At 40.6% G+C, this 18,464-nt stretch overlaps 1 non-coding gene across 1 annotated transcript; it reads left to right on the top strand.

Annotated features, from left to right (window-relative positions):
- The first annotated feature begins 17,351 nt into the window (after nt 1-17,351).
- Nucleotides 17,352-17,497, top strand: LOC117076918. The gene has a single exon (XR_004434537.1). It is a non-coding gene; the product is annotated as a U4 spliceosomal RNA (small nuclear RNA).
- Nucleotides 17,498-18,464: the final 967 nt, after the last annotated feature.

The following is an 18,464-nucleotide window of genomic DNA, read 5'->3' on the forward strand; positions in this document are numbered from 1 at the left end:
GCAATCTGGTTCTACTTCTCCCTCTGACCTCATCACCCACCACTCTTTCCTTTTCTTTTTTAAATTTTTATTTCTTATTTTTAAAATTTTCTCTGTGGAGTCTAGCAAATGATCCCATTCTCATTGCACTCCAAGCAGGTTGGCCATGTTGCTATTCCTCGAATGTAACAAACATGCTCTTGCTGTTTTCTCATTCTGGAATAATCTTTTCCCCATATTTCTACATAGCTCACCTTTTCAATTGATTCAGATCTTTGCTCAAACTAACTCCTCAGGTGATTACATATTATTGTGATTTGTATGGGTATATAGTTGGCAAAAGATAATGTTAAAAATTTACCAACCCTTGGGCAGAAACGGTGGCTCACACCTGTAATCCCAGCACTTTGGGGAGCTGAGTTGGGCAGATTGCCTGAGCTCAGGAGTTGAAGACCAGCCTGGGCAACATGGTGGAACATGGTCTCTACAAAAATACAAAAACTAGCTGGGCTTGGTGGCGCATGCCTGTAGTCCCAGCTACTTGGGGGGCTGAGGTGGGAGGATTGCACCTTTGGTCCCAGCTACCTGTGGGGCTGAGGTGGGAGAATCACTTGAGCTTGGGAGATAGAGGCTACCATGAGCTGTGTTCATGCCACTGCACTCCATCGTGCGTGACAGAGCGAGACCCTATCTCAGAAAAAAAAAAAAAAAGAAATTTGCCAACCCTCTGAGACTAGCCAACTACTGGACCATTGTCATTTATATAAAACAACCACAACCGTTTTAGATTTGATGAGGCACTTTCAAACTTTTTGGCCTATCTATTAGCAAAAGGGAATGTTATATTACCCAGAAAAAGAACCTAGCTGAACACAGTGGGTCATGCCTGTAATCCCAGCACTTTGGGAGGTTGAGGTGGGAGGATAGCTTGAGTCCAGGAGTTTGAGACCAACCTGGGCAACATAGTGAGACCCTATCTATGAAAAAAAGAAAACCTAAACATATGAGGAACTTTCACTTTTGTAAAACCAAACTGCCTTTGTAGAATATCTCAGGATTAAACAAATTTGAACAGTGCCAGGTATTAACCCCTTTGGATATGGACTAATTAAGAAGACATGAGACAATCAGAAAAAGTCTTATTAAGATTTCTCAGTTTATACATAAACTCAGATGATAAAACCTCTCATAATAAAACTTCTTTGGAGCACTCAATTCTGTTGGGTTACCTCCTCTTTTATTAATGCCAGATCTAGTGACTCTGACTGGGTAATGCTAATTATGAAATTCTGTACAGGGTATGTGTGAATATATGCACTGTGTGTGTGTGTGTATATATGAGGCATGCCTATATGGTGTTAAGCCTTTATCCTTCATGTCTCTCATTTGTAGAAATAATATTCCTTCTTTTATTTGACACTTCTTTCCCCCTGGGATTTCCCCAGTGGTATCAACTCTGAACTAGACTGACTTCACAGCAGACCAAGTATGACATTGTTTTAATTAATGCCACTCTGAAACATTTGGCTGTGAGTACTTGATAAGGGAAGTCTTCATAAGTATTTCATGAGGTCTCATTCTCCCGCCGTAAGACGCTTACTACTCTTCTAGGAATTGGGGGGAGGGATACAGTGATCTCTCTATGTCCTCACTCTTCCGTGGTAATACTTTATGGATAGTGCTTCAGGGATGAGTGTGTGGAAAGATTCTAGTTACCTCCCCCTTTCCTTCCAGCAGTCAGACAGAAAGGAAAACATAGGTTGCCATATAGGGATATAAACTTGCTCCTCCGTGCCCTCAGTTTCACGTAACACTTACAATTTCTTGGCCTCTACTGCCACCATGTGGTTACTTACATTTATTGACTTTAACCTTGTGTTTCCCTTTTAAGGCTGGTCCGAAGCAAAAATACAAGGAATTCTAGTTTGTCTTAGTATCCTTCAGCCTCAGATTGTTCCCAAGTCCCTCTAGGTTCTCTGTGCTCTTATATTCACAACAAGATTCCACTACTAAATACTTTCTTCTTCTCTTATGTTATGCTCTACTAAAGCATGCTGCTGATACTCAGAGTTTTTATGAACCAGTTTGAGGCAGAAAGATTCTAAAATGGGCTCCATAAGTCTCTGCCCCTGATATTCATGCCTTATGTAATCCCTTCACCGGAGTGTGGATGAGACCTGTGATTAGCTTTTAACCAACAGAATATGGCTGAGGTGACGGGATGTCACACCGTGATTACACTGAATAGTATTGTACCTTCTGTATTGCTAACAGACTCTCTTTTTTAATTTTTTTCTTTTAATTTTTGTGGGTATAGTAGGTGTATATATTTATGGGGTGCATGAGATGTTTTGATTACAGGCGTGCAACGTAATATAACCACATCATGGAGAATAGGGTATCCATCCCCTCAAGCATTTATTCTTTGAGTAACAAACAATCCATTTACACTCTGAGTTATTTTAAAATGTGCAATTAAGTTATTATTAACTATAGTCACTCTGTTCTGCTATCAAATAGGTCTTATTCATTGTCTCTATTTTCTTGTACCCATTAGTCATGCCAACCTCCTCCCTGGCCCCCACACTATCCTTCCCAACCTCTGGTAACTGTCCTTTTACTTTCTATGTCCATAAGTTCAACTATTTTTATTTTTATATCCCACAAATAAGTGAGAACATGCAATGTTTGTCTTTGTGTGCCTGGCTTATTTCACTTAGTAAAATGATCTCCAGTTCCATCCATGTTGTGGTAAGTGATGGGATCTCATTATTTTTTATGACTGAATAGTACTCTATTGTGTATATGTATAACATATTCTTTATCCATTCATCTGTTGGTGGACACTTAGGTTGCCCAAATCTTTGCTATTGTAAGCAGTGCTGCAACAAACATTGGGGTGCAGATATCTCTTCAATATACTGACTTCCTTTCTTTGGGGTATACCAAGCAATGGGATTGCTGGATCATATGGTAACTCAATTTTTAGTTTTTTGAGGAACCACCAAACTGTTCTCCATAGTGGCTGCACTAATTTACATGCTAGCAGACTCTCTTGATCACCTTCTGGGTTTGCATGCATGAAGTGAGCAGCCATGCTAGGGAGACTCAGTGAAAAGAAACTGGGTGTGGCTGCTGGCTGTCAGCTGCAAGAAATTGAGGCTCTCAGTCCAACAGAACATAGGGAATCGTATATTGCTAACAACCATATGAACTTGGAAGCAGATCATCTTCTTCAGTTGAGCTTTCAGATGAGATCACAGCCCTGGCCAGCACCTTGATTGCAGCTTCATGAGACAGTTGCAATCTCTCTTGAAGGAGAGGACCCAGTTAAATTATGCCTGGATTCTGTGAGCTTATACAGACAGTTCTTGACTTACTATGGTTCAACTTAATGATTTTGCGACTTCATGATGGGACAAAGGACATAAATATTCAGTAGAAACTGTATTTTGAATTTCGATATTTTCACAGGCTATTGATATACAGTATGGTATTCTCTCTCCATGCTGGGCAGTGGCAGCAAGCCACAGCTCCCAGTCAGCCACACAATCAGAAGGGTAAACAACTGGTACTCTACAGTGTACTGTGTTTCCAGATGATTTGGCCTGATAGTGGGCTAATGTAAGTGTTCCAAGCATGTTTAAGGTAGGCTAGGCTAAGCTATGCTGTTTGGTAAGTTAGATATATTTAATGCATTTTTGACTTACGATATTTTCAACTTATGGTGGGCTTATTGAGATGTAACCCCATTGTAAGTTGAGGAGCATCTGTAAATGTATACTGTTTTCAGCCATTAAATGTGTGGTAATTTGTTATACAACAATAATTAATACACAGTTCTTTGGTCTTACTTACATCATTCCCCTCTTCCTAGGACTGCAATATAAGTCCCTGTGGACTGTTTTTATAAATAAATGTAATTGTCAAACACCATTCTGTGTTCAGAATTGTCCCTCCTCTCCCAACAAGGCTCTGTTACTGAATCAGGTTGTGCCTGATTTCTTTAAAATAAGTTCTCTTTCAGGAGCTATCTCAACTCCTCATACAAAGAAAGTTTTGTGGGGCCTGCATATGTAATCTGCATTCTTAATTTTAAAAAAAGTTTCATTTGAATGAAGCACTTGTGTAAGAGCATTATAGTGGTGCCAAAAGGCAGGGTTGGAGACGGGGATTTACTCTCCTCATCACAGACATTCAACTTGATCCCAAAATAAAACCAGGAGTTTTAAAAAGACATAAAACTCAATAAATGGTATTGGATGGCCGATTGTACTATGTCAATGGCATGCTTCTGAGAAACTAGTTTGAATAAGGAGGTTAATATAAAAGAGGTTAACCTAGAGTGATTAGTTATTTATGGACCAAGCTGCTCCTAGTAATTACCATTTGTTTTTCTCAAGAAACTTTCCTTTATAAATTACTCAGTTTCACGTATTTCTTCATAGCAGTGTGAGAACAAACTAATACAGTAGTTCTGTGTAGAATTGATCAATCTATAGAAATAGCTCTTGATGGGTAACTTGCTGTCCGAAGTATAGTGTGCTGCAGTATTTGACCCGAAACCAGACTATTCCTCAGCATGAACTTGCCCATGCTGCCATCTTCTGATACTTTAGTCTTTATTCTCCACCTCTCCCCCACCTCTGGTTTGGCATGTCAGCACAAAGAAACCTCCATTGTTCAATAAGGTGTGGAAGACTTAGACCAGAGGCACTATTTGAATTCAGATGAGGTGTCATTGTAGTTTCAAAAAATCCTTTTGGTCATGAGTACTCCAGCCACTGACTGAGGTGTGACAAAGAAGATCTCATATCCCAGAGAAAAAGCTTAGAACAGGCTACAAAAGTTATCATGGTATGTCTCTAAAGTTTCTGTAGAATAGTAGGAAGGGAGGCCCAGGCTAAAGCCCAGGTGCACACATGGGGTCAACAAAACAGGGACAGAGGCTGGCACAGCCAGATTACTTATGGAAACACGTATGCCCAGGGCACTTTGGATATTAAACCTAGATTTAGATCCTAGTCACTGGAAAGACTGAGCTCCTGATATATTCCTGCATCTTTTATTAGCCTCATAGAAAGATGGGACTCAGGTAAATCCTTAGAGCACTAAGACAGATATGGAAAAGGCAAAATTGGGGGTGGAAGGAGGGGCAAAGACTGACCTATCTGAAGACCCAGCATGTGCTAATTTATGTGGAACAGTAGTTGGGTTTAAGGTTGGAGATTCAAAGATGTGGACAGGTTATTAATTAATCAATTAGCCATACAACTGCTTTTTGTTGGCTAAGTGGAGGAGTCATAAGGTCTAGTAAGACATAGATCTGACCCACAATGATCTTATAGTCTCAAGTGGAAAGCAGATAAGCCTAACTCATCAACTGAGGAGATGGTAATGGAGCTGTGTTTTGAAGGACAGGAAGGAATTGGCTAGATGAAGATGACGGAGAACCCAGAGGAAACATTAGGTGGGACAATCTGGAAACATGAAGCTGTCTGAAACATCATGGGGCACTGCAAACAATTTTGAGTGGCGGGAGCAAAGAATGTGTGTGCAAGTGGCAGATGATGCCAGAGAGGTAAGCAGGGTTCATATTCCACAATGTTTTGAGTGATATGTTATATAGAGCTTGAACTTGATCATGAAAACAGAAGATTTCAAATATGATTGCTATTTTAAACAGGCAAATATTTTAATCAGAGAAATTATACGAAGATTTGTATTTTAGAAAGATACAGCCATTGTTGTGTTGTGGATGGATCAGAGAGGGTTAAAGATTAGAGGCAGGGAGACAAGTCAGGAGGTAAGAAGCAATGAGGACCTAAATTAAGATAGTGGTAGTGGGAATAGAAAATCGTGAAAGAATATGAATAATTATGGAGGTATTGTTGATCAGAATTGATCAATAAAACATGGAGGCTAAGTGAAAAGAGAAGACCATGAATAATGTCAGGTTTCTAGCTTGGAAAATGGGTGGTTGGAGAAACAGAGTTGAGAGTGGAAGTCTGAGAAACATTAATGTTTAAAGCCTAAAATTTAAGAGTATAAGAAGAAGTCCATGTGGGAGCCTGAGTACAGGATGTCAGAGCCACTGGGAGAAAGCTAGGAGAAAGTGGATATACCAAAGCTGAGAAAGTAAGTGTCAAGAAACCTGGAGTGAGCAATAGTATCCAATGCGACAAAGAAATCAAGTAAGATGAAAGGAAGTTATAACTTGAGTTGGAGAAGGCTGTGAGTGGAGCAGATTTGGAGGTAGGGACAATTAAGAGGTCAATTTTGGACATTCTGAGGTTGAGAGGTCTATTAGAGGTAATAGCATAAAGGAGTAGAGAGCTGAGCAGAGAAGTTGGGGCTAAAGATATCTTTAAGAGTTGTGGACATACAGATTTGTTTACAGTCAAAGATTAAATATAATTTTCAATGGAAAAAGTGTAAGAAGAGGAGATGTTCAAGAACTAAAGCTATCCTCATATTAAGAGGTCATGGAAAAATTGAGTAGCCAGTAAAGGACAAGAAAGATGAACCAGTGTGATTTCAGGTTCACACTGAAAGTGTGGGGTCCTGAGAGTCAAGGAAGAGGAGATCATTGATGATGTCAAATCCTCCTAATTTGTCAAGTAAGATAAGCAATTTTAATTTAACGAAGCAGAGGGCATTGTTAGATCAAAGTTCTAGATCAAAGTTCAAGACTTCTTCAACTAAAGTGGTTTCCATGAAGTAGTGAGGACAGACATGTATGTGGGTGGATTTAACTGAGTATGGGAAGAGAATTGGAGTCAGGGGATGTGATGGTTAATTTATATATCGACTGGACCATAGGAGCCACAGTTTTTTTTTTTTTTTTTTGCAAAAGGATCTCACTCTCATTGCTCAAGCCAGACTGCAGTGGCACATGATCTCAGCTCACTACAGCCTTGCCTTCCAGGGCTCAGGCGATCCTCCCACCTCATCTTCCCTAGTAGCTGGGACTCCAGGCATGTGCCATGATGCCAAGCTAATTTTTTTTTTTTTTTTTTTGTATTTTTAGTAGAGACAAGGTTTTGCCATGTTGCCCAGGCTGGTCTTGAACTCCTGACCTCTACACACCTCAATCCCAAAGTGCTGGGATGACAGGCAGGAGCCACCGCATCTGGCCAAGATTAACATTTGAATTGGTAGACTGAATAAAGCAGATTGTCTTCCCCAGTGTTGGTGGGTCTCATGCAAATCCACTGAAGGCCTGAATGGAACCCAGGGCTGAGTAAGGCAGGATTCTCTCCCTGCCTGATGATCTTCAAGCTGGGATGTCAGACTTTGGACTGATACTTAGACTGGTACTCATACCATTGGCTCTCCTTTGTGCTAACTATACATCTTGGGATATCTGTCTTCATAATCACATGACCCAATTTCTTTTTTTTGAGTCTTACTCTGTTGCCTAGGCTGGAGTGCAGTGGCACGATCTTGACTCACTGCAACCTCTGCCCCCCACGTTCAAGCGATTCTCCTGCCTCAGCCTTCTGAGTAGCTGGGACCAGAGATGAATGCCACAGAAAATTTTTGTATTTTTAGTAGAGATGGGGTTTCACTATGTTGACCAGGCTGATCTTGAACTCCTGACCTCAAGTGATCCACCCACCTTGACCTTTCAAAGTGCTGGAATTATAGGTGTGAGCCACTGCACTTGCCCCAATTTCTTATAAGCCTCTTTATATCTACCTATTTATATCTCTTAGCAGTTCTGTTTCTATAGATAACCCAGACTAATACAGATTTTGGTATTGAGAAGTGAGGTGCTGCTGTAACAAATGCTTAAACCTGTGGAAGTTGCTTTGGAACTGGGTAATGGGTAGAGGCTGGAAGAGTTTTGAGGTGCATACTATAAATATAGATATTAAGAGTGATTCTTGTGAAGTCTCAAATGGTAACGAAGATTATGTAGGAACCTGAAGGAGAGACAATCATTGTTATAAAGAGGGAAAGAACCTTACTGAATTGTGTTTGTGTTCTAGTGATTTTTTGGAAAGTAGAACTGGTGAGCAATGAAACTGGATATTTTGCTGAGAATATTTCTAAGCAAAGTGTTGAAGGAGTATCTTAGTTCCTCCTGACTGTTTATAGTAATATGTGAGAGGACAGAGATGAACTGAAGAAAGGATTGTTAAGCAACAAGGAACTAGATCTTAAATATTTGGAAAATTCAGCCTATCGATATTACAAAAAATGTTCTGAAAGGAACACCAAGGATGTGGCTGGATTTTCACTCAATAAAGAGTTTATGAGATTATAGGAGCAGAAGCACTGTCAGCTTGAACTGAGGGGATGGAGGTTACACAAAATGAAGAAAGGATATTTGACTTCTTGGATTTGTCAAGACAAGGTGATAGAGCTATCTGCGTATAAATGTGCACTGTTCAAAGACAGAGAAAAATTACCCCGAAGGCAATTCAGAGATTATCATGGTCACCATCTCAGTTTTAAAAGGCCAGATGGCCTCTGGGAGCCAGGAACTCTCTGCAGAGCTGTGGGGCCAAGACCACCATGTACAGCCTTAGGAGGATGACCCCCTCACCCACACACCACCAGGCCTAGAAGGCAGAGCATCGAAGAGGATTATTCTCAGGGCTTAAGATCTGATGGAATTCACCTTGTTAGGTTTTGAACTGGCTTGAAACCAACTACCTTTCCTTCTTTCCTACTTCTTCTTTTGGAATGGGAATGTTTATCCTGTGTTGTCCCACTATTGTATTTTGGAAGCAGATAGCTTATTTGGTTTCAAAGCTTCACAGCTGGAGAAAATTTTTGCCTCATAATGAATTACATCTCAAGTCTCAGCCATATCCTATTTAGATGATTTTTAGAGAGATTTTAATAACAAACCTGCACATGTACCTCTGTACTTAAAACAAAAGTTAAAGAAAACCTTATTAAGAAAAAAGATGAGACTTTAAATGTTAGACTTTAGAGTTGAAACTGGAATGCATTAAGACTTTAGGGGTGCTGGTTGCTTCCAAGATGGCTGAATAGCAACAGCTCCGGTCTACAGCTCCTAGCAAGATCGATGCAGAAGATGGGTGATTTCTGCATTTCCAACTGAGGTACCTGGTTCATCTCATTGGGACTGGTTGGACAGTGGGTGCAGCCGAAGGAGGGTAAGCTGCAGCAGGGCAGGGCATCGCCTCACCCGGGAAGCGCAAGGGGTTGAGGGAGTTCCCTTTCTTAGCCAAGGGAAGCTGTGGGTAACTGTACCTGGAGGAGCGCTACACGTCTGCCCAAATACGGGACTTTTCCCATGGTCTTCGCAACCAGCAGACCAGGAGATCCCCTCCTGTGCCTGGCTTGGTGGATCCCACACCCAGGGACCCTTGCTTGCTGCTAGCGCAGCTGTCTGAGATGGACCCGTGAAGTGGGAGCTTGGCGGGTAGGGGGGCATCTGCCATTGCTGAGACTTGAGTAGGCGGTTCTATGTTCACAGTGTAAACAAAGTGGCAAGGAAGCTCGAACTGGGCAGAGCCCACCACAGCTCAGCAAGCCCTACTGCCTCTCTAAATTCCACCTCTAGGGGCAGGGCATATCTGAACAAAAGGCAGCAGACAGCTTCTCCATACTTAAACGTCCCTGCCTGACAGCTCTGAAGAGAGCAGAGGTTCTCCCAGCATGGTGTTCGAACTCTGATAACAGACAGACTGCCTTCTTAAGTGGGTCCCTGACCCCTGTGTAGCCTGACTGGGAGACACCTCCCAGTAGGGGCCAACAGACACCTCAAACAGGTGGGTGCCCCTCTGGGATGAAGCTTTCAGAGGAAGGATCAAGCAGCAATATTTGCTGTTCTGCAGCCTTCACTGGTGATACCCAGGCAAACAGGGTCTGCAGTGAAGTTGCAACTAAGGGGCCTGTCTGTTAGAAGGAAAACTAACAGAAAGAAATAGCATCATACAGAGGTTGCTCCTCACCCTCTTTCTTGTTCCTTTATTCTTCCCTGATCATGTTTGTTTTAGTCTCTTCACTTTCAAAATCATTCTCTTCAAGAGAGAAGAAAACAGGTATTGAAAAGTTCTATTTTCCACTGCTATCTTCTAATTTGCCACCTGCCTCTCTTAGGCTGATATCTTCCTTATTTTTGTACTTTAAACATTCCTTAACAGGCAAGCCTTTACTAATCTTCTTACCTATCTTCATTGAACAATATTAAAATAGTCAATAATCATAATATAAATCCTGTTGATAGTTTCAACTTTGAAATCAATTTATAGCCAAAACATGGATGATATAGTCATGGTTACAGAATAGAATATGAATGTTATCCACCTGGCCCATGTGGGAGTTATCGACAGAAGATAAGAAGGGAATGTAAATAGAATGTTGGAGGTCCTGTTATCCTAATCTTCTTTAATTTATTTATTTTAATCTTTATTTTATTTTTAATTTTTATTATTTTTTAAAGGCTAGACAAGTAAACCTGTGGGAGTGGAGAAGGGACCAACAAATCTGTGATTAATTAGTTGTAAACACCACTGCACTTGGACCAGCCCTATTATGCTAATCTTGTATAGGAAAAATTCAAAGGATAATATATACATTTGAGATAATTATTATTAGAAAGAAGTTTGGAGCCGGGCATGGTTGCTCATGCCTATAATCCCAGCTCTCTATGAGGCTGAGGCAGGCAGATTGCTTGAGCGTGGAAGTTCGAAACCAACCTGGGCAACATGGCGAACCCCAATTCTACAAAAAATACAAAAATTAACTGGGTGTGGTGGTGCACACCTGTAGTCCCAGCTACTGGGGAGGCATAGGTGGGAGCCTGGGAGGTGAAGGCTGCAGTGAGCTGTGATGGCACCACTCACTCCAGCCTGGGAAACAGAGTAGGACTCTGTTTCAAGAAAGAAAGAGAAAGAAAGAAAGAGAGAAAGAGAGAAAGAGAGAAAGAGAGAGAGAGAGAGAAAGAGAGAAAGAGAGGGAGAGGGAGAGGGAGAGGGAGAGAGGGAGGGAGGGAGGGAAGGGAAGGAAGGAAGGAAGGAAAGGAAGGAAGGAAGGAAGGAAGGAAGGAAGGAAGGAAGGAGTGTGAGTATTATATTAAGTTTAAAAAGTAGCCAATACTGGAACTAAACATAGTGACATGAACATAAAAAGAGTGGAGATGAGCAGGGGAAAGTAGCAGGAAATTAAAAAAAAAAACCTGAAGGAAGGTATTATATAAAAAGATAGTAGGAAGGGTATATTATTAAGAGAAATGGAAGTAGCCACCAGAAGAACTAAAACAGACATATGTAAAAGATTTGCCTCCAGGTTCAGGGACGGGTGGTAGAGAACAGAGGAATACAGAACAATTAATTTTTATTACACATCCTTCTTTATTATTTGATTTTAAAATAAACTATGTACGGGTTTGATGTTGATAAAAAAAATTTTAAGACTAAATTTTTTTTTATTATTATTATACTTTAAGTTCTAGGGTACATGTGCATAACGTGCAGGTTTGTTACATATATATACTTGTGCCATGTTGGTGTGCTGCACCCATCAACTTAAATATGTTTTTTTAAAAACAACTTGCTTCAGTTAGAAGAGTCTCTCTGTTTCTCTTAGAATAATGTATTTACCAAGAGCTTTTCTTGGGATGAGGTAGCATAGGCAGATAAGCTCTTTGTTAAAACCATACCTCCTGCCTTCCATTGTTTCTGCAGTACTGAAGTAATATCCTTAAATTATTGAATGATGTCATAAAGTATAATCATAACTATTTAAGTCCTCACACATTGCTGGTTGGAATGAGCAATAATGCACTTTAGAAAATAACTTGGTAGTTTCTTAAAATTTTAAACATAACTTATAATCACATTCCTAGGTATTTTCTTAGAAAGAATGAAAACATATGTGCACACAAAACCAGTATGTGACTGTTTATAGTGGCTTTATTCATAACTGCTGTAAACTGGAAACAGCCCAAATGTCCTTCAGCTGGTAAATGGATAAACAAACTGGAATACCTACAATGGAATATTACTCAGCAATAACAAGGAATGAACTTCTGACACAGGCATCTTGGATGAATCTCTTAGGCATTATACAAAGTGAAAGAAGATAGATGCAAAAGGCCACATAAATAATTCCATTCATAGGATAGTCTGGAAAAGATAAATCTACATGGAGAAAAACAGATCAGTGGTGTTGTGGATTAAATTGTGTTGCTCCAAAATTCATATGTTGAAGTCCTAACTCAACATATGGTACCTCAGAATGTGACCTTATTTGGGTAAAGGACCTTTACAGAGCTAATCAGGTTAAAATGAGTTCACTAGGATGGGCCGTAATTCATCATGATTGATGTCCTTATAAAAGAGGAAAATTTGGACAGAGATATGCATAGAGGGAAGATGGTGCAAAAAGACAACCATCTACAAGGCAAGGGGAGAGGCCGGGAAAAGAAGAGCCTTCCCTCATACTCCTCAGAGTATGGAACCAGGAACTAACCCTGCCAAGACCTTCATTTTGGACTTGTAGACTCCAGAATTGTGAGGTGATAAATTTATGTTAGGTAAAGCACTCAGTCTGTGGTATTTGGTTATGGCAGTCCTAGCAAACTAATACAAGTGGTTTCTACAGACGAGGTGAAGCAAGGGTTGACTACAAAGGGGCACGAAGGAAATGTTTAGGGAGGTGGAAATGCTCTATGTCTTGGTCATGGTGGTTATAGGACTGCATGTGCTTTCAGAATTCATAGAGCTGTACATTTAAAAGGGCACATTTTACTCAACATAGAATTATATCTCTATAAGTCTGATATCAAAATCTAACAGAAAAACTAGATTGGAAAAACCAAAATTACTTTTAAAAATTAAAAATTGGAAAAGTGACCCAAGATATGTGTGTGTGTATGTCCAAAAGTAGATTATTCGAATAAATATTAGTTAAATCAATCAAAAGACACAATTATTTTCCTGGTGAACCTTACGTTATAGTAGGTGATGTAGCTAATACATAAATAAAGAAATAAACATATAAAAATGATGTCAGGAAGTGATAGATTCTGTGAAGAAAATAAAGCAAGGTAAGGGGGTAGAGAGATATAAGGAACTCTATTTTAAATACAATACCGTGACGGTCAGTTTTATCTGTCAACTTCTCCGGGCTGCAGTCCTCAGTTATTCAATCAGACACAGATCTAGGTGTTGCTATGAAGATATTTTGTAGAGGTAATCAAAGACCATAATCAGGTGGCATCAAGAAAGGGAGATCATCCTAGGTAATCTGTGTGGGCCTGATTCAATCAGTTAAGAGCAAAGCTGAGGCTTCCCTGAAGAAGAGGAAATTCCAGCTCCGGACAGCAGCTTCAGCCTATACATAAGAGTTTCAGCCTACACTTCTTGACAGCCTACCCTGTGGATTTCAGACTTGCCCAGCTAGCCCCCACAATCATGTCAGCCAATTCCTTGTAATCAACTTTTTAATATGTATCTCCTACTGGTTCTGTTTCTCTAGTTGAACCCTTGCTGATCCAAGTAGTCAGGAGGGTCTCCTGGGCATCATACTTCAGTAGAAACAGAATGAGGAGGGTACAAATATCTGGTGTAGGGGTGAGGGTGGTAACGGTAGATTCTAGGAAGAAGCAGCATCTAGTGCAAAGACCCTGTCATGGAAATGTGTTTGTCCCTCCTTGTTGAAGAGCAAGGAGGGCAGAAAGGTTGGAGAACAGAGTGAGTCAGAGCATGGTAGTGCTGAGTTTGGGAATGGGGCAGGAGCTGGAGCATGCATAGGTCATGACAAGAACTTTGGATTATATCCAAGTGAGCTGGGAAGCTAGTAGAGGGTGTTGAGCAGAGCAATGACATGCTGTAAATTTAGAAGGGGCACCTAACCTATCATGCAAGAGAAGATCAGGGAGACCAATTAGAGGGCTATCACAGTTGTCTAGGGAGGAAATACTGGTGGCTTGGAATAGAGTGACAGTGGTGAAGAAGATTAGAAATAGACAGATTTAGGACATTTTTGTTTTTTGTTTTTGAGACGGGGTTTCACTCTGTTGCACAGGCTGGAGTGCAGTGGCGCAAACTCAGCTCCCCCTCCTGGGCTCAAGCAGTCCTCCCACTTCAGGCTCCAGAGTAGCTGGGACTACAGGTAGGTGCCACCATGTCTGGCTACTTTTTGATTTTTTTTTTGTAGAGATGAAGTTTCACCATATCGCCCAGGTTGGTCTCAAAGTCCTGGACTCAAGCAGTCCACTGGCCTTGGCTTCCCCAAATACTGGGATTACAGGTGTGAGCCCCTGGACCTGGTCTGATTTAGGACAAATTTTGAAGGGAGAGAGAGAGCTAAGAAGATTTGCTAAAGGGTTGAATTTGGAGTGAGAATATAAAAGTGGAATAAAAAAAGAATGATTTCTAGGGTTTTAGCCTGAGAAACCAGAAGAAACTGAACATGGTGGTGGTATCTGTGAGGATGGGAAAATTATTGAGAGAGAGGGGTAGAACAGCTGTGAAAGGTGGAAAGCAAGAATTCAGGGTTGGACATATTAAATTTTAGATGTCATTAAAATATCCAAGTGTAGGTATCTGTTTGGTACATATTTCTGGAGATATATTAAATACGTTTGCATCATTGGCACTTAGGAAGTGAGCATGGGCCAGGCACCATGGCTCATGCCTATAATCCCAGCACTTTGCAATACTGAGCTGTGTGGACCACTTGAGCCTAGGAGTTGGAGACCAACCTGGGCAACATAGCCAAACCCTGTCTCTATAAAAAATACAAACATTAGCTGGGCATGGTGGTACACACCTGTAGTCCCAGCTACTTGGGAGGCTGAGGTGGTGGGAGGATGACTAGAGTCAGGGAGGCAGAGGTTACAGTGAGCCAAGATTGCACCATTTCACTACAGCCTGAGTGACAGAGCTAACTCTGTCTCAAAAAAAAAAAGAAGTGAGCATGGATGGAAAAGAGAATAGGTATGAAGAGTGTGCCTTAGGACACACTAGTATTTACAGGTTGGGAAGAACAGGCAAATTCAGTAACAGAAACTGAGATTAAGTGTTCTGTAAGGCAGGCATAATACCTAGAGAGAATAGTGAGCAGAAGGTGCTTCCAGGAGGCAGGTGTGGTCAATTGTGTCAAATTCTATTAATATTATAATATATATAGTTAGTCCCAAACTATATTAGGGACTAAGAGCTGACCAATAAGTATGGCTTCTCAGATTCATCTGTGGACCACCTGTGTCAGAATTACCCAGCTAGTGTCTTAAAATGAGATCTCTGGATCCACTCCAGACCTACTGGATCAGATGCTCTTGGGGAGAAGCCCAGGAACCTGCACTTAAACAAGCACAGGATTAGGAATACAAAAGGTTTGTTGGAGAACAAAACCAAAAAGCACCAGGTGGTTCTTGTGAACCTGGAAGCTGCTGCCTGAGAGTCTTTGTGCATGGAAGCATATCAATCTTTTCTCTAGACTAGTGGTTGTCAGACTTTAACTTACCCTAGAATCCCTGATGGGCTCCTTAAAAGGATTAGTAGGTCCCGCCCCAGAGTTCCTGAGTCAGGAAGACGGAGGTGAGCCTCAAAAACGACATGTCTAACAAGTTCCCTAGAAATATTGATGTTACTGGTTGGTGGACTACACTTTGACAACCAATGGGCCAAACCTTTTTAAATAGGCCCTTCAAAAGTAGAATAAAAATATAATTAAGAAACGTGGTCTCTATTGCAAGTCATAGACGTGTGTGGCATATCAGTCCATTTCTCTCATCTCTATTTTCAGTTTCTTTCCTGCAATTTTCTTTTTCTTTTTCTTTTTCTTTTTTGAGATGGAGTCTTGCTCTGTCGCCCAGGCTGGAGTGCAGTGGTGTGATCTCGGCTCACTGCAACTTCTGCCTCCCGGTTTCAAGCGATTCTCCTGCCTCAACCTCCCAAGTAGTTGAGATTACAGGCGTCCACCATGCCCAGCTAATTTTTGTGTTTTTAGTAGAGGCGGGGTTTCGCCATGTTGGCCAGGCTTGTCTCGAACACCTAACCTTAGGTGATCCTCCTGCCTTGGCCTCCCAAGGTGTTGGGATTACACTGTGCCCAGTCCCTGCAAAATTTTGAATTAAAGCTTTTATGATGTTGGCCAATCATGGAACTGCTTTAGCTGAGGTTAATTTGACTCTATGACAAAATTTAGAGATATCAAAAAGCCTCTTAGACATTTTAATTTTAAAAGACTTTTCAGGATGTCCTAATTTTTAGGTGGGGGTGGCAGGTTTTTTGGTTTTTTTTTTTGTTTTTTTTTTTAACAGATGAAAGGCATTTAAGTAAAATAAAAATGAAAAAGTCCTTTTGACATTGTGTACTTGATGGTTCTGTCTCTGCCTGTAACAAATCTCATTTCTGTTACCATGAACTGAATGAAAAAAGTAAATTTGCCCCAATTCTATGTAATTAATTCCATCTGTTTGTCATTTCTGACTGGAAAACTTCTTCCATACCTTGTTTGATATGAAGAATAAATAATTGGATTGTCTGATAAGTCTGCCAATAAACTATTCAGAAACATCATGTGAAATAGTTCCCACTATATGAATTTTATGGTTTGTCTAAACACTAACATTTTCCCCTTCTGTAGTTGTATGAAAAAACAAACATTGTTAGTATAGTAGATAAATTGTTATAAAATACCAGAAAGAAAAAAAAGTCAGTATCTTTTAGCTGAGAACAACCAATACTCTGATCAATGACTGCATCAGGATTTTATTTGCCTATTAGTCCACAGAGTAGCCCAGAACACTAAATTTATTCATAAGAGAAGATATTGATTATTGGTCATTCCACATAAATGTAACTTTTGATCTGTGTGTCCAATTATTTGCTTTTTGAATTTTACTAAAACTGGCTGGACACAGTGGCTCAGGCCTGTAATCCCAGCACTTTAGGGGGCTGAGGCAGGAGGACTGCTTGAGTATGGGAGTTCAAGGCCAGCCTGGGTAAAATAGTGATAACCTGTCTCAATAAAAAATTTAAAAATTAGTTGGGGATGGTGGTGTGTGCCTGTGGTCCAGCTACTTGGGAGGCTGAGGTGGGAGGATTTCTTGAGTCTGGGAGGTGGAGGCTACAGTGAGCTCTGATTGTGCCCCTGCATGCTAGCCTGGGTGACAGAGCAAAACCCTGTCTCAAAAAAAAAAAAAAGTATCTTCTAAAATTTTGTAAAATTACTTTTTTTCCCCCCTCAGGTGAGGAGAAAACATCAAGAAAACAAAAAGAGAAATATCCAAATCATTCTTTCTATTCTTTTGTGGTTTGCAACCACTTTTGGGTTTTCCTCTGGGAGAAACCACAGAAATATTGCCTTAGAATAAAATAGCGTATTTGTTTTTTTAAAAAAAGAAAGAAAAGAAAAGAAAAAGAAATGTGATCTGTAGTTTTGTGCAGGGGCAGTATCATAGTATTGTAGCCAATGAGGTTTATCAAAGGTGTGATTATTGCTAATTGAAAACTTTTCCCAGTACCCCTCCATGAAAACTAAAAATGTAGTCAGCATCGGCAATTTTCGAATTTGACAGTCTATATGGAGACTGAACAAAAAAGAAATGTGGCCTCTTCCTTGGCTAGAAACTTTAACATAACATGGTCTTGAGAAAAACATGGTCTATTTTTCTCAAGTTTTCTATCTCTGCATTCACCAACTTTTCATGTTGATCAGGGTTAAGAGAAATAGTGCTGGTTGTTGCTTTCCTTGACCTCAGTGGGGTAAAGTTATCAGTAATTCAATTCAAGAATTTATCCAGTGCTCTGTTTTAGAGAATTATTGCGAGCATCTTAAAATACCTCATTATAGACCAGAGAGGAGCAAACTTCGCCCTTCGGGGACAGCAAAAAAACAGTCTGTTAGCTGTTTAGACCTGGAGAAGGCAGCTGAAAGTGTTTGGTTACCAAACAGCTTTCCTAAGCACCTAGATAACTGGTGTGATCAGTACTCAGTCCTGTTGTTGGCTGATGACGGGGAAGAGACTGGAGTGAGAGTGTCAGGTGAGTGGTGGAAGAAGGAGAAACAAAACCAGGTTAGGATTGGAATATGAAAAAAAAAACCCCTCTGATTTTTAGTATGCTAGAAGCCAAACTAGATTTAGGCTGAATGCAGTGGCTGACACCTGTAATTCTAGCACTTTGGGAGGCTGAGGCAGGTGGACTGCTTAAGCCCAGGAGTTCAGGACCAGTCTGGGCAACATAGCAAGACCTTGTCTCTACAAATAATAATAATAAAAAATTAGCTGGGCATGGTGCTGCGTGCCTAAGTCCCAGCTACTTGGGTGGCTGAGGTGGGAGGATGGCTTAAGCCTAGGAGGTCGAGGCTGCAAGTGAGCTGTGATTACACCACTGCACTCCAGCCTGGAAACAGAGTGAGACCCTGTCTAAAAAAAAAAAGGCCAAACTAGATTTGCCAAGAAATAGAAAAATCAGATCATTAGATCTTGATTTTTTACCAAGGTAAAACAAGGCAAAGTAAACTAGCAAGTCTGAATTCTCAGTCTC

The sequence above is a fragment of the Trachypithecus francoisi genome, unplaced genomic scaffold (assembly GCF_009764315.1).
Source record: "Trachypithecus francoisi isolate TF-2019V2 unplaced genomic scaffold, Tfra_2.0 Lachesis_group5, whole genome shotgun sequence".
NCBI classification, from domain to species: domain Eukaryota; kingdom Metazoa; phylum Chordata; class Mammalia; order Primates; family Cercopithecidae; genus Trachypithecus; species Trachypithecus francoisi.